Raw genomic sequence first — 13,449 nt, forward strand, 5'->3', positions numbered from 1 at the left:
CAAACAGTACCACACTCAGCCCTGGGGTACCCCGTTTTCTTGGGAGAAAGTACGGGAGAGAGTAGTGTTCACCCGCACCCTAAATGTGCGCTCTGCCATAAATTCGCGAAGGAAAAGGGGCAGCCGGCCTCGAAAGCCCCAAGAGAACAGTGTGCGGAGGATGCCTGTCCTCCAACAGGTATCGTATGCTCTTTCCAGATCAAAAAATATTGCTACCGTTTGGAGTTTCCGGAGAAAATTGTTCATGATATAAGTGGAGAGAGCAACAAGATGGTCAACAGCAGAACGATGCTTTCGGAATCCGCATTGGGCAGGTGTTAAAAGACTGCGGGATTCCAGCCACCAAGCGAAACGGTAATTCACCATACGCTCCAAAACCTTACAGACACTACTCGTGAGAGAAATGGGGCGATAGCTAGAGTGGAGATGTTTGTCCTTTCCAGGTTTCGGAATGGGAACGACGATAGCTTCCCGCCATCGTCTGGGAAAAGTACTGTCGGTCCAAATTCGATTATAAAGGCGAAGGAGGTAACGCAGACTATGGGTTGATAAATGCAGCAACATTTGGACGTGGATACGATCCGGTCATGGGGCGGAGGAGCGAGAAGAAGAGAGTGCATGTTGGAGTTCCCGCATGGAGAAAACAGTATTGTAGCTTTCGCGATTTTGAGAGGAGAAGGCAAGATGTCGCACTTCCGCTGCACGTTTCTTCGGGAGAAATGCTGGCGGGTAATTTGAAGAGCTCGAAATCTCAGCAAAGTGCTGACCCAATGAGTTAGAAATTGCGACGGGGTCCACTAATGTATCATGCGCGACAGTGAGCCCAGAGACCGGGGAGAAACTAGGCGCGCCTGAGAACCGTCGAAGCCGACTCCAAACTTCCGAGGAGGGAGTTAAAGTGTTAAATGAGCTAATAAAGAATTTCCAGCTTGCCTTCTTGCTATCACGGATGACACGACGACATCGCGCACGGAACTGCTTATAGCGGATACAGTTGGCCAAAGTAGGATGGTTGCGGAAAATGCGAAGAGCACGTCGCCGCTCACGTACTGCGTCACGGCATGCCTCGTTCCACCAAGGAACTGGGGGGCGCCGGGGCAATTCGGAGGTGCGTGGTATTGAACGTTCCGCAGCTGTAAGAATAACGTCGGTAATATGTGTGACCTCATCATCGACGCTGGGAAAGCGACGGTGATCGAATGTCGCTAGAGAGAAAAAAAGTGTCCAATCGGCTTGGGCAAACTTCCAGCGTCGCGGGCACATATATGGCAGTTGAGGCTGCAGTCTAAGGACACATGGAAAGTGGTCACTCGAGTGTGTATCATCAAGGGCGAACCATTCGAAGCGCCGAGCTAGCGGAACAGTACCGACCGCAGGGTCTAAATGAGATAAATTTGTCATGGAAGCAGACAAAAATGTGGGGACCCCAGTGTTGGGGCAAACTAGATCCGCTTGGTGGAAGATGTCTAGCAATAGTGAGCCACGTGGACAAGGATGTGGAGATCCCCAAAGCGGGTAGTGGGCATTGAAGTCCCCAACCAGCAAATAGGGGGGTGGAAGCTGACCAGGAAGATGAAGGAGATCAGCTCGTGCCATTGGTGTGGACGATGGAATGTATACAGTACAAAGAGAGAACGTGTATCCGGAAAGGGAAAGACGGACGGCGACAGCTTGGAAGGAAGTGTTTAAATGGATTGGGTGATAATGGAGAGTTTCATGGAGAAGAATCATGAGTCCTCCATGTGCTGGAGTGCCTTCAACAGAGGGGAGATCATATCGGACGGACTGAAAATGAGGGAGAACAAAGCGGTCATGGGGACGCAGCTTTGTTTCCTGAAGACAGAAGATGACCGGCGAGTAGGATCGCAAGAGGATCGACAATTCATCCCGATTGGCTCGAATACCGCGGATATTCCAGTGGATAATGGACATAGGGTGAACAGAAAATGGAGGAATGTGACCAAGGTCGCTGTCAACTCAACGACTGCTCAGAGCTTGCGACCAACAGCATGGAATGGCATTCAGCCGAAGGCAGAAGTCCTGATCCATAGGTTGGTCAGGAGCAGCTCCTGCCACCAGCGATCGGCCGCCAGCAGTGCGCCTCGGCGACACAGAAGTCGGCCGAGGGCGATTTCCGCCAGATGGTGCTGTAGATGGGACACGCCTTGGCGGAGAAGGAGATGAACTGGGTTTCTTTGTAGCCTACTTGGAAGTATGATGTTTAGATGAAGGAGGAACCGATGGTTGAGAAGTTGCGGTACATAAAAACTCTTCACGAGTAGGCTCTTTTTTCGAAGTCTTGGTGTCTGACTTTTGGGCTCGAGATTTAGCAGAACCCGACGAAGGGTGAGCCAGAGAGTGGGCAGGCGAAAGTGGTGAGGTTGAACGGGCGATCTTTGCGCTGGCCAATCTGACGACCGTGGTACTAAAGGTGAGGTCGCAAGTCTGCGTGGCCGCCTCCTTTGTTGGCCGAGGAGAAGCAAGGACAGTGCTGTATTTTCCTGTCTGAGGCACGGTGGGCTGTCGACTGGCGAATAATTTTCGAGCAGCAAAGGTCGACACCTTTTCCTTCACTCTAATTTCCTGGATGAGCTTTTCGTCCTTAAAAACGGGGCAATCTCGAGAGGATGGGGGTGAACAAGCACCCTCATAGGCATCCTTGCCACATGTAACACATTTGGCCGGATTGGAACAGGACTGGCTGGTGTGATTGAACCGCTGACACCGATAGCAACGCGTAGGGTTTGGGACGTAAGGGCGAACGGAAATTATCTCATAGCCTGCTTTGATTTTCGATGGGAGTTGAACTTTGTCAATTGTCAAGAAGACAGTGTGGGTTGGAATGATGTTTGTGTCAACCCTATTCATAACCCTATGAACAGCCGTTACGCCCTGGTCAGACAGGTAGTGCTGAATTTCTTCGTCAGACAATCCATCGAGGGAGCGTGTATAAACGACTCCACGCGAAGAATTTAAAGTACGGTGCAGTTCCACCCGGACAGGGAAGGTGTGTAGTAGTGAGGTACGCAGCAATTTTTGTGCCTGGAGGGCACTGACTGTTTCTAACAACAGGGTGCCATTCCGTAATCGGGAACAAGGCTTTACAGGACCTGCAATTGCGTCGACACCTTTCTGAATAATGAAAGGGTTGACCGTGGAGAAGTCGTGACCTTCGTCAGACCGAGAAACAACAAGGAACTGTGGCAACGATGGAAGAACTGTCTGTGGCTGAGACTCAGTGAACTTACGCTTGTGAGCAGACATAGTGGAAGGTGAGGAAACCATTGCGGAAGAATCCCCCATGATTACCGGCGTCTCCGATGGTGCGCTCCTCCCTTGTGGGGGTCCTCTCTGAGGGCACTCCCGCCTTAGGTGATTGTTCACACCTCAGGTCACACCTCCCGACAAACGGACGGAGGGACCAATCGGCACTTTCGGAAGGTATCAGCTCGGGTAATCACCCCTCCCTGGGCCTGGCCGTTACCAGGGGGTACGTACGTGTCTTACCTGTCTACCCGGGGCGGGGAATTACGCGTTACCCCGTCACCGGCTACGCATGGAAGTGCGTGGGTCGGCCTTCAGACACGCACAGGGAGGAAAAAAGAGAAAGGGAAAGGAAAGAAGAGGGGTCTCAAACGCCGCAGCGGAGAAAAGTGCAATGAGAAGAGGGAAGGAAAAGAGAAGGACAGAGGAAGGACGAAGACTTGCAAGTATAGAAAGCAAGGAATTTGTAACAGTTTCGAGCTTCCGTCTCCGGACGTAGGCACAAACCATACTCCCAGAGGGGGAGAAAGGGAAGGAAAGAGCCAGAGGTGAGGGGGGGGGGGGGGGCGAAGATGGGGGACAGGGAAGGATGCGGAAAGGGAGGGTATGCAGCCCGGAAAGGAAGGAGGACCACATTAGCTCGGGGTCCCGTGCTCGCTACGCACGTATCAACAAAAGAGTTGTGGGCCCCCTGGGAGGAGGAAGCTCACATGTTCCGTGTGCATAAAGCACTGATAGAGCTTACATTACACTATAAAAGAAACAGGGAATCTGAGGATACTCCCAAGAGCATCGGAATTTCGTAAACCATACTAAAATGTATAATTCGGCTTGAAGTGCATATTGTTTTTTTCCAGATTCACAATGAAATAGGTCTCATCTGATATTAAGCTTTTCAGTGTGGTTTTTGGAATGTAAATTTTTTTGGAGTACCAATACTCTACGATCTCAATTTTGGTTCTTTATTATAACATAATGCCATACATGGGAGAAGATGATAATGTGCACTTGAAATTCAGCGAACAGTTGGAAATAGCCAATAGTGTGGAATGAAACACTTCGTTTCAAATAAAATGACTGCCTCAGCGGAAAGATTAATAAAGCCAAATTTCTTTAGCAAACTTGCAAAAATAACTTCACTGATCTGCAAGACGATTAATGCTTGACTGCTAATAACTTGGAAATAAAATAAAATCAGAAAACTGAAACTAATAATATATTTCCACCCTCCGTAATTATGCGAATGTATTTAAATTCACTTGATAGCTCCCGAAAACGGAAATCTGTTTTGTTTTCATGGGAGCTGTAAATGAAGAGAAGCAGTGAAATCACTCAACGCAAACATGGGGGAGACTAATGCCCTCCCCACTACAACTCTGCGCATGCACGAATTTGGCAGCTAGGACGGGAGCGAGAAAAAGTTTTCTTGTTTGCATCTGGCTGCTTGCTGCTACTGCCGATACAGCTAACAGCCACACTTCAAGTAGCAAAAAGCGGTAGTAGGTACTCATATGCGAGTCAACTGCACATGCACATCAACCCGCTGGCGAGTGGTCATACGAACCAAATGTGAACAGTTGTGGCATAATGCTCATAGCAAGCAGTTTATTGTTAAGAAAAATTACATAGTCTTCTCCCTACGGCCTTTGACATATTTTTGCTATTTGCAGACGCTTGTGCGTGCTCGGTGTTTTGTTGTTGTAAATTGTGCGTTTCCTTTGCCACTAAAGTTTTATTTTTTTCCCCTCTCGATTATATTTTATTCTGCAGTATCATTCTCCAGTAGCAGGATACAGTAATATTCTTCGTCAGACAATCAATTCATACCAGTCAAAATTACAAAAATTTAACTGAAAGCTAAAACAATGAAAAATTCCCGGGTTTTTTCCGGATGAAAAAATTCCCGGGTTTTTCCCGGATTTCTCGTGTTGTCTACACCCTGCAGTTATTAGTCACTGTCTATTATTTTACAGGTATTATGTGACTTTTCTTCCAAGAAATATATAAGTACATAGCGTACAAACCACCAGTGACTGCCACAATTTTCTTCTTTTTATCGTCCATACTATCAAATATATAAATTATTTTCGAAGTTCCAAAATGTACTCGAATAAATAAAATGTCTATAAAATGCCCCATTGCACAATATACTTGTGGTGAGACAGTTGCAATTCCTGAAATCCATTGCCCATGGCCTCTGGCCTGACGAGGAGCACCGCAGTCCTAGGTCCTTGGATAAACCACGAAAACCTGTTGTATTATGCCACACACAAACAGACCCAGACTGCAGGCAGCTCGGTGAGACTAGATCCGATGAGCAGGGCTCGCACATTAGTGGGAAATGATGGGCTTTAGATTGACAGGCCCGATCCATTGAAGATACCCACAGAAATGACCTGTGGTTTTGGCCTGTCATGTAAGTCCACTCCTGTGGCCAGCTAGTCAAGTGTCACAGACACCATGTTGATGAAATGAGACAGCATTGGTCAATCCATGCAACAGACAACTTGCGCAAATACTCTCAGAATCAGTACTAATGAGGATAGGTAGCAACTCACTGTAAACATGCTCACTGAGCCACAGACAGGCCTGTAGAAAAGACAATCACGTTGTCACAATTAAATTTTCGACCATAGCCTTTGTCAGAAAAGAAGAGCATACACACATTTACACAGTCACTCAGACACAACTCATGGATACATGACCACCATCTCTGGCCACGGCGTCAACAATCTCTGAGAATCAGAGCCGAACAAACCACTCCTTCCGCCTTCCTGCCTCTCACTGCTAGCTGCTAGGCTAGTGGCAAGAAGTGGTGACTGCACTGACTGCAAGCTAAGGGGAGTGGTAGGAAAGCGAGAAGCAGTAAGAATGAGGGAGTAGGGAAGTGGCACACATTTTCAGCTGTGCCCAGCCAGTGATGAAGCATGACATCTCAGTAAACAAACCACTTCATCTACTGAGACAAAAACGAGATTTTTTTTGTCGCCCCCCTCCCCGCCCCCCCCCCCCCCCCAATTACCCTGGTATTTTCCTGACACGTTTTAAATTCCCTGGTTTTAAAAACTTGTGGCAACCCTGACTAAAGATTTACTGGCAGATTAAAACTGTGTGCTGGACCGAGACTTGAACTCAGGACCTTCACCTTCCGCAGCCAAGTGCTCTACCGACTGAGCTACCAAGTCACAACTCACAACCGATCCTCACAGCTTTACCTTCGCCGGAAGTTCAGAAGGTATGAAACAAAGTACTGACATAAGTAAAGCAGTGAGGATGGGTTGTGAGTCGTGCTTAGGTGGCTCAGTCTGTGAGCGCTTGCCTGCGAAAAGAAAAGGTCCTGAGTTTGAGTCTCGGTCCAGCACATAGTTTTAATCTGTCCAGCACACAGATTTAATCTTTCAAGAAATATCAGTGTACACTCCACTGCGGAGTGAAAATTTCATTCTCGCTCAAGATTTTTTCTACCAGTGGATTAAAATCTTAGAATAATCTTTGGACTTGTGAAACAGGGCATGTACCAAACCAGAATTATGCCCAGCCCTGTACAAAATGATATACTGTTTGATCAAGCATCTAATCCTGTGGCACACAGTGTTCACAACAGTGGACAGCTGTTAATGATGCACCTTTGACATTTTGAATCATTCCTGAGGCTGCTAATGCACACATTCCATTGCAGAGAGTACTCCCTAGCAATTTGCAGCCTTGTAACTGATTGAAAACAACATGGAAGTGAATATTAAAAGTGTCCACTACAGTGGAAATCATGCACCACAGAGTTGTATCAACGACCATGCAGAAAATTAATCTAACCCAAAAACTGCTGCAAATATAACTGTCAGAAAAAGTCACCTCATTCCTAACCATTAGAAACTGATTTACTGCATTTTCTTCAAAAACTGTTATGCTACCTTGCACAAAATTTATTTTCAGACGAAACAGGCTTAAGTTTGTCAATTTTTGTACAGGATCGAAAAGTTGATAGTGTCTTGTCGTGCACACATTGTATCACAGTTGTTCTGCTTATTTCTGCCAGTCATACTCACACTTAACATCGATTGGTTATTGCAACATTTCATGCCACAATTACTGACGATTTCTTAGTTTTCAGTTTTATAACTGTGTACTTAAAATAAACAATGACAAGAATTTTAAGGTAAGAAACAATAACAATATATGTACTTTTCAAAAGTTTATTGTTTGTTGTGAAATTCATACAGTGTTCATGCAGTGCTAATTCATTACACTGTCACCTCTTTCTTGTTTTGTTGCAACATTTTATTTCCAATATCACTTGGAAAATTTTCAATTATTTTAAAACATTATGTTCGCTTAGCTGATTGGTAAGTTAGATTTAACCAAAGATCAGGGTTCCCAATAAATTGGGTATATTTTGGTTCTTCAATTAATTGGTCAAAGGGTTAAATTTGCATCTAGTTAAATGGTCAAATGCCTCATTAATTAGTCAACTTAATTAAATTGTCACTTGGCTCTTTTGGTATCTTAGGATGCTGCTGTTTGTCAAATCAATGGATGCCAAAGAGCTAGGCTATTCTAGCATGCTGCTGACTGCAGTTTGGGATTCATTATAAAGATACTTTCATATTTTATATTAGGCAACTGTATTTTTGTCTGTGTATTATTTCGCACTATTTTCCAGTGTGGTAGATAACATAGTTGTTGCGTGTTACTTTGCAACTACTCTTAAGAAGCTCACTAATGCACAGTCTTGTGCTGCTGCTAAATTAGGCAAAAATATTTTACTGTCAAGACGTCACTTGACAAGTAATCTTTTTCAACAGCAGTATCTGGACATGGAGAACTCTGCAGAATTTCCTATGTTTTGAAGCTGCTGCTTCACAGGAACCATGTGATCATGTCTTGTTTGTTATTCGCAACCTAAATTTTTGTACGAATCAAAAAGTTTATCTACATAATATAAACTACTTACATACATTATTATCATAAACTCCACATACTATTTAATATTTCGTTCAGTATTGTATTTATGTTTGCTGTTAACTTGTGCACTGTATTAAGTTATTTTTCATATGTTTGCATATACAGGCTCATGCGTGTGTACACTCTCTCTCTCTCTCTCTCTCTCTCTCTCTCTCTAAAGACGTGCACATGCATGCACACACACGTATCTTTCAAGATAGAGAGAGAGAGAGAGAGAGAGAGAGAGAGAGAGGAGAGAGAGAGAGAGAGAGAGAGAGAGATATTTATTCATACATGCATGAGACTGTATTTGCAAACATATGAAAAATAACACACACACAAAATAATAAAAAATATAATTAAAATAAATAAATAAATAAATAAATAAAACACACACACACACACACACACACACACACACAGAGGTACTCCACTCCTGTAGGCATGTCACCCTGATCCTGATGTTGCTGTCAGGCTTGTGTGCTCTCAGGACATAGTAGGCTACACCTGATCAGTCATCAACTGAGCCAACAAAAATCTGCATTGCTATGGAAATCTCATGTCAAAATTATGGTAGAGTAAAAGGTGGGAACCAGAATGAAAATTGCTCCTATCATAGCACAAACAATGCTAATATTTCCTGGGCAGAGTTAGGGAGGTAAAAGAAGGGAACTAGATTTCTGACTTATCTGGCAGCTTCAAAGATATTTAAATCAAAACATCTTGACATATTTTCACTTTTCTATGACTCAACCCTACATCACCAGTGCAATGCGCTCTCCTAGCTGGAAGGTGGTGGAACATCTGCATCTTGCAATTTACAGGTTAGTAAACAATACAAAGGGTGTATTAAAAAGAATCATCTGATTTAAAAAAATCAAAACTATTATGTTAATTGAGATATGTGCGTGAAGAATGTACTGTTGCAAAAAGCAAACTCCCGAGTCTTACATGGTTCCCGCTAGCTAGCAGCAGTGTGCGCCCACTACAGTTCTAGTAAAAATGGTGTCGAGACAACAGAAAGCGTGTTGCAAGTCTGTAAAAACCGTTCAGCGTGACTTTCGTACACCGTATCTTATGGATCCTCCCACAGGAAAGGCATTAGATGACGGCATGTATGATTCTGAGAAACATTGTTTGTGTGAAGGCAAATCGCAAGGCCATCCCCACATGTCTGACACAGATGTAAAACACATCTGCCACTGTTTCGCAATGAGTCTGCAGAAATCCATTCACCGTGCAGCTCGACAGCTCTACATGTCCCCGATGTCTGTCTAGCATGTGTTGCATCAATGTTTACATATGAAACCACACAGAATTCTAGTACTGCAAGCTCTTTGTGAAAGTGACAAACAACAACATGTGACAATCAGTAATTTTTTTCTTGCCCAGATGGAGGATGGCAGTTTTCTTCCACACTTAGTGTTAAGTGACGAGGCAACATTCCATTTAAGTGGAAAAGTGAACTGTGAGAATGTGGGGTATGGAACAACCTCTTTAAATTATACAACATGAGAGGGACTCTCCGAAATTTAATATGTTTTGTGCAGTTTCGTGGGAAAAAGTGCAGGGTCCATTTTTCTTTGCCGAGAACACTGTTATACGAAGCACATATCTTGATATGCTTGAGAACTTTCTTTTCCCACAGCTGGAGACTGATTCGAACAACACACTAGCGTCTGGAAGTGCGGGTATTTTTAAACTGAAGGATCACTGAACAATGGATCGATCACACTGGACCAAATGATTCAGCTTTACATTACTGGCCTCCAAGGTCACCGGACCTGATTGTATGCAATTATTTCTTGTGGGGGGTTTCTAAAAGACTTTCTCTATGTGCCTCCATTACCAACAACAATGAATGAGCTGAGGCATCACATAACAGCAGCTGTGGAAGCTGTAACTCAAGACATGCATGCTGTGCATGTCAAGGGGGCATATTGAACTGCTAAGAAAAGGTATGAAAAAAAATTTTGAGTTCATAAAAAACAAAATTCATTGTATATGTTTATTAGTTTCAAAAATATCAACATGCCAAATCGGAGGATTCTTTTTGACACACCCTGTATAATATTATATGGCTGAAGTGCATACACGTAATACAAAAAACAATTTTGTGTTCTGCTTAAGGCAAGTCTTTTCATGGGGGAAGTCTCGTCAGAGAGGTCCACTGCATGAGTGTCTATGGAAGTGTAAAGTTTTGGGGGGAGTTGATTTTATCCCCTGAGAGTCCATTTCTCCCCCAAACCACTGCCTGTTGCATATGTGGCGAGGGCTGTGCTTCTAGAGAGTGGGATGCATCTACAGTAGGAAGTATGCAACAGTGGGGGGCATCTATAATAGGAAGTATCTATATTTGGGATGCATACATCCTGAACTTCAATGACAAATTATGTCATATTGCATACAACATGTTATTTTACTTCACACAATGCATTACATTACATGACATGGTGTAGTGATTCGAGAATATCCAAGTAAATTCTGAAACTACACAACCTTCTACCACCTCGAACACATGATGTTTTAAAGATAAGTGTGAGAGAGCCTATTTACTGCGCAACACATCTGTCTGTGCAAGATTGACGTTTGTCATGGGAGGACAAGACCTGCTCAGACGAGCAGCACCGACAAGTGTTTGCCGGTTGCGTCTTGGAAGTTGTATTAAAAGGACAAGGAGTGTTTGTGTAATATTCTATTGTTTATGGTACTGTGATAATTGTTAAAGAGACAGATGAAGCATGGACTGAATATAGACTTTTACTTACTTCACGTTTGGGACTCGCCAAAGGTGAGACATGTTAATAATTTGTGGTGGTTATTAAACCAACCATGATATAAATGTATATTAAAAGAGTCTAATGTTTGATGACTCAGTTGGCTTAACAGAGTTTAAGTGTTTATACAAGAAAAGGTTAAGCGGTTTCCAATTCAAATGAAAATATATCATGATTGAACTGAAAGCTTTCTACAAGTACCCAATAATTTCAAAAGTAGAGTCTTTTAAATTCCTATAACCAGCGATAGTCTTCCTAGAAGAAGATTTTGGGAGATCGACGTAGCTGATTATCCAGAGAAGAGGATCGGCTACACCCGCCATGTAAGTCAACTGATGAGAGAGAGGTATGAATTGTGAATGCAATCCAGTTTCGCACCACTCCTTGTGTCGTCAAAATGTTAGAATGGGTGCTAATACTAACAAGTAAAAAGGTGTAGATATGTCAAGATGTTTTGGTTTAAATGTCTTTGAAGCTGCCAGGTAAGTCAGAAAGCTAGTTATCTCCCCTTGCATCCCTAACTCTGCTCAAGACATATTCGCTTTTTCTATGCTATGATACGAGCAGTTTTCATTCTGGCAATGAAATGATTGAAGTTGGTCTCAAATATGAAAAATTCTTCTAATAACACACTTCTGTCAGCAATGGGTAATTTAGTTAATGTCAGCAACTCTCTTAAAAACAAAGAATCAGCAGCAATATAATTAATTTGGTGGGAAAAAAAGCTACTAAGATAACAACAAAATTACAAGGCGACAGAAGAACTAACCAGTTCTCAGCTTCAAGATGTGAAACTGAAAGTATTGCTGTTGTAATACTTCAAAACAGAAAATTCAACTCCAATAAATTATGAAATAGAACTGCCAGTCATCATTTACCTTCAAGATGTAACATTCTTGGTACTGCTGATAGAAGCATATAAAAGTGAAAGTGATAAAATTATCCTAACTTTCAGAACTATTAGTTCCTTCCTCGATGAGGACAGAATCATAGGTCGTGGAGTTAAAATAGGAAGGTTAGGCCATTTACAACCTAGGATGAGAGGCACCATTTTATCCCTACCCCGAGATGCCACTCCTGTAATCATCCTGGATGAAAAACCTGCACTATGCATGCATCCACTCAGTACTACCTGCTCCAATCCCACCACAGATACATCCTACAAGCACATTGATTGTTGACTAACTTGTGTCCACTGAGTAGCATTTCATATGAGAACTAACATTACTAAATTGGCTGAGCACACAAATGGACACCCATTTCCCAATTGCTCAACATTCTTTACAGCACAGCTAGAGCTACCTTCTTGGTGGCTCATTGTAACTGTAGGCAGAGTGGTCTCCCTGAGAGTGCAACGAGTGATGTTCTTCAGCAACTGCAGCTATCCTGCTCGTTGAATAATAATAAGCGGCAACCATATGCTATTTATTGAACATCTATTATTAGACTTCACTCACTCTTACACAGATGTGTGAAGTAGGAAGCATACCAAGTACATGCTACAAAGAAATAATTTTTGGAAGCACTAAACACTTTCTTTAAAACGTCTTTTTGTCAAAAACTCCATGACTGGAGTGTAACAACTAGTCATAAAACAGATTACTCCAAACAGCAAACATCAGTGAGAATATTCATCAGCTTTACTTTTTTTAAAATTTCTTTACTGGAAACAAGCCTCTCACAAAAACATGTGCTTGTGAACATACTGCGGAAATTAATGATGAAAATTCTAATAAAACGTTTTGAAAAATCTTCCAATGCAAAACCCCTCCTTCACATTTTGGTTGAACTGGAATTCAACGAGGTCCAAACAAATTTCAGGAGGCATCTTTACAATGCTCACTGAAAAAAAGAGGTGCAACAACATTCAAAATAAATTCAAACTGATTTAAGTCACTAAACTTATCATTAAAGTTTTTTCTTAGTTACATAGTGACAAATCACTCAAAATGTCCGAAGTGGGCTCTTTATTCAGGTGCTTAGCCAGGTCACATCAGGTGAGATCATTAAGAAAGACAATTAATATCTAACACCCATGGAATAGTCTTTGGATTCTTGCTGGCTTCCCTTTCACATTCTTTAATAGTACTATGTCTTAATGGAAGTTTAAAAAATAATAAAAATAAATGAATACTTTATTTACCAAATTGATAGATGAAATTTTTTTCCAAATTCGTCATTTGTAAAATACAGGATCATGTTATATACGCAGATTGAACTATTGCTGATGAAGTCAACGGTTTTAGATTGTTTAGTACAATACATAGGGCTAGTCTTAATTTACAGATGAAGCTTTGGCTATTGAGGTTACATGCAGACTTATTTTGAAAAATTCGAAAGAGCAGGGCTCGACAAACGATATTCTTGTTCCAGCAAGCACTTGTTATACCACTGATATACCTTGAAAAATCACGTGACATGACTTGCGCAGCACTAGTGCAAGAGATACATGATAAACTATGAACTA

At 42.6% G+C, this 13,449-nt stretch overlaps 1 protein-coding gene across 3 annotated transcripts in view; it reads right to left on the bottom strand.

The window, feature by feature from the left end:
* Nucleotides 1-13,449, bottom strand: part of LOC126419014 (uncharacterized) — a 474,218-nt gene that overhangs the window by 35,681 nt on the left and 425,088 nt on the right. The gene's annotated exons all lie outside the window — the stretch shown is intronic.

This window comes from Schistocerca serialis, chromosome 9, assembly GCF_023864345.2.
Source record: "Schistocerca serialis cubense isolate TAMUIC-IGC-003099 chromosome 9, iqSchSeri2.2, whole genome shotgun sequence".
Classification (NCBI taxonomy): Eukaryota; Metazoa; Arthropoda; class Insecta; order Orthoptera; family Acrididae; genus Schistocerca; species Schistocerca serialis.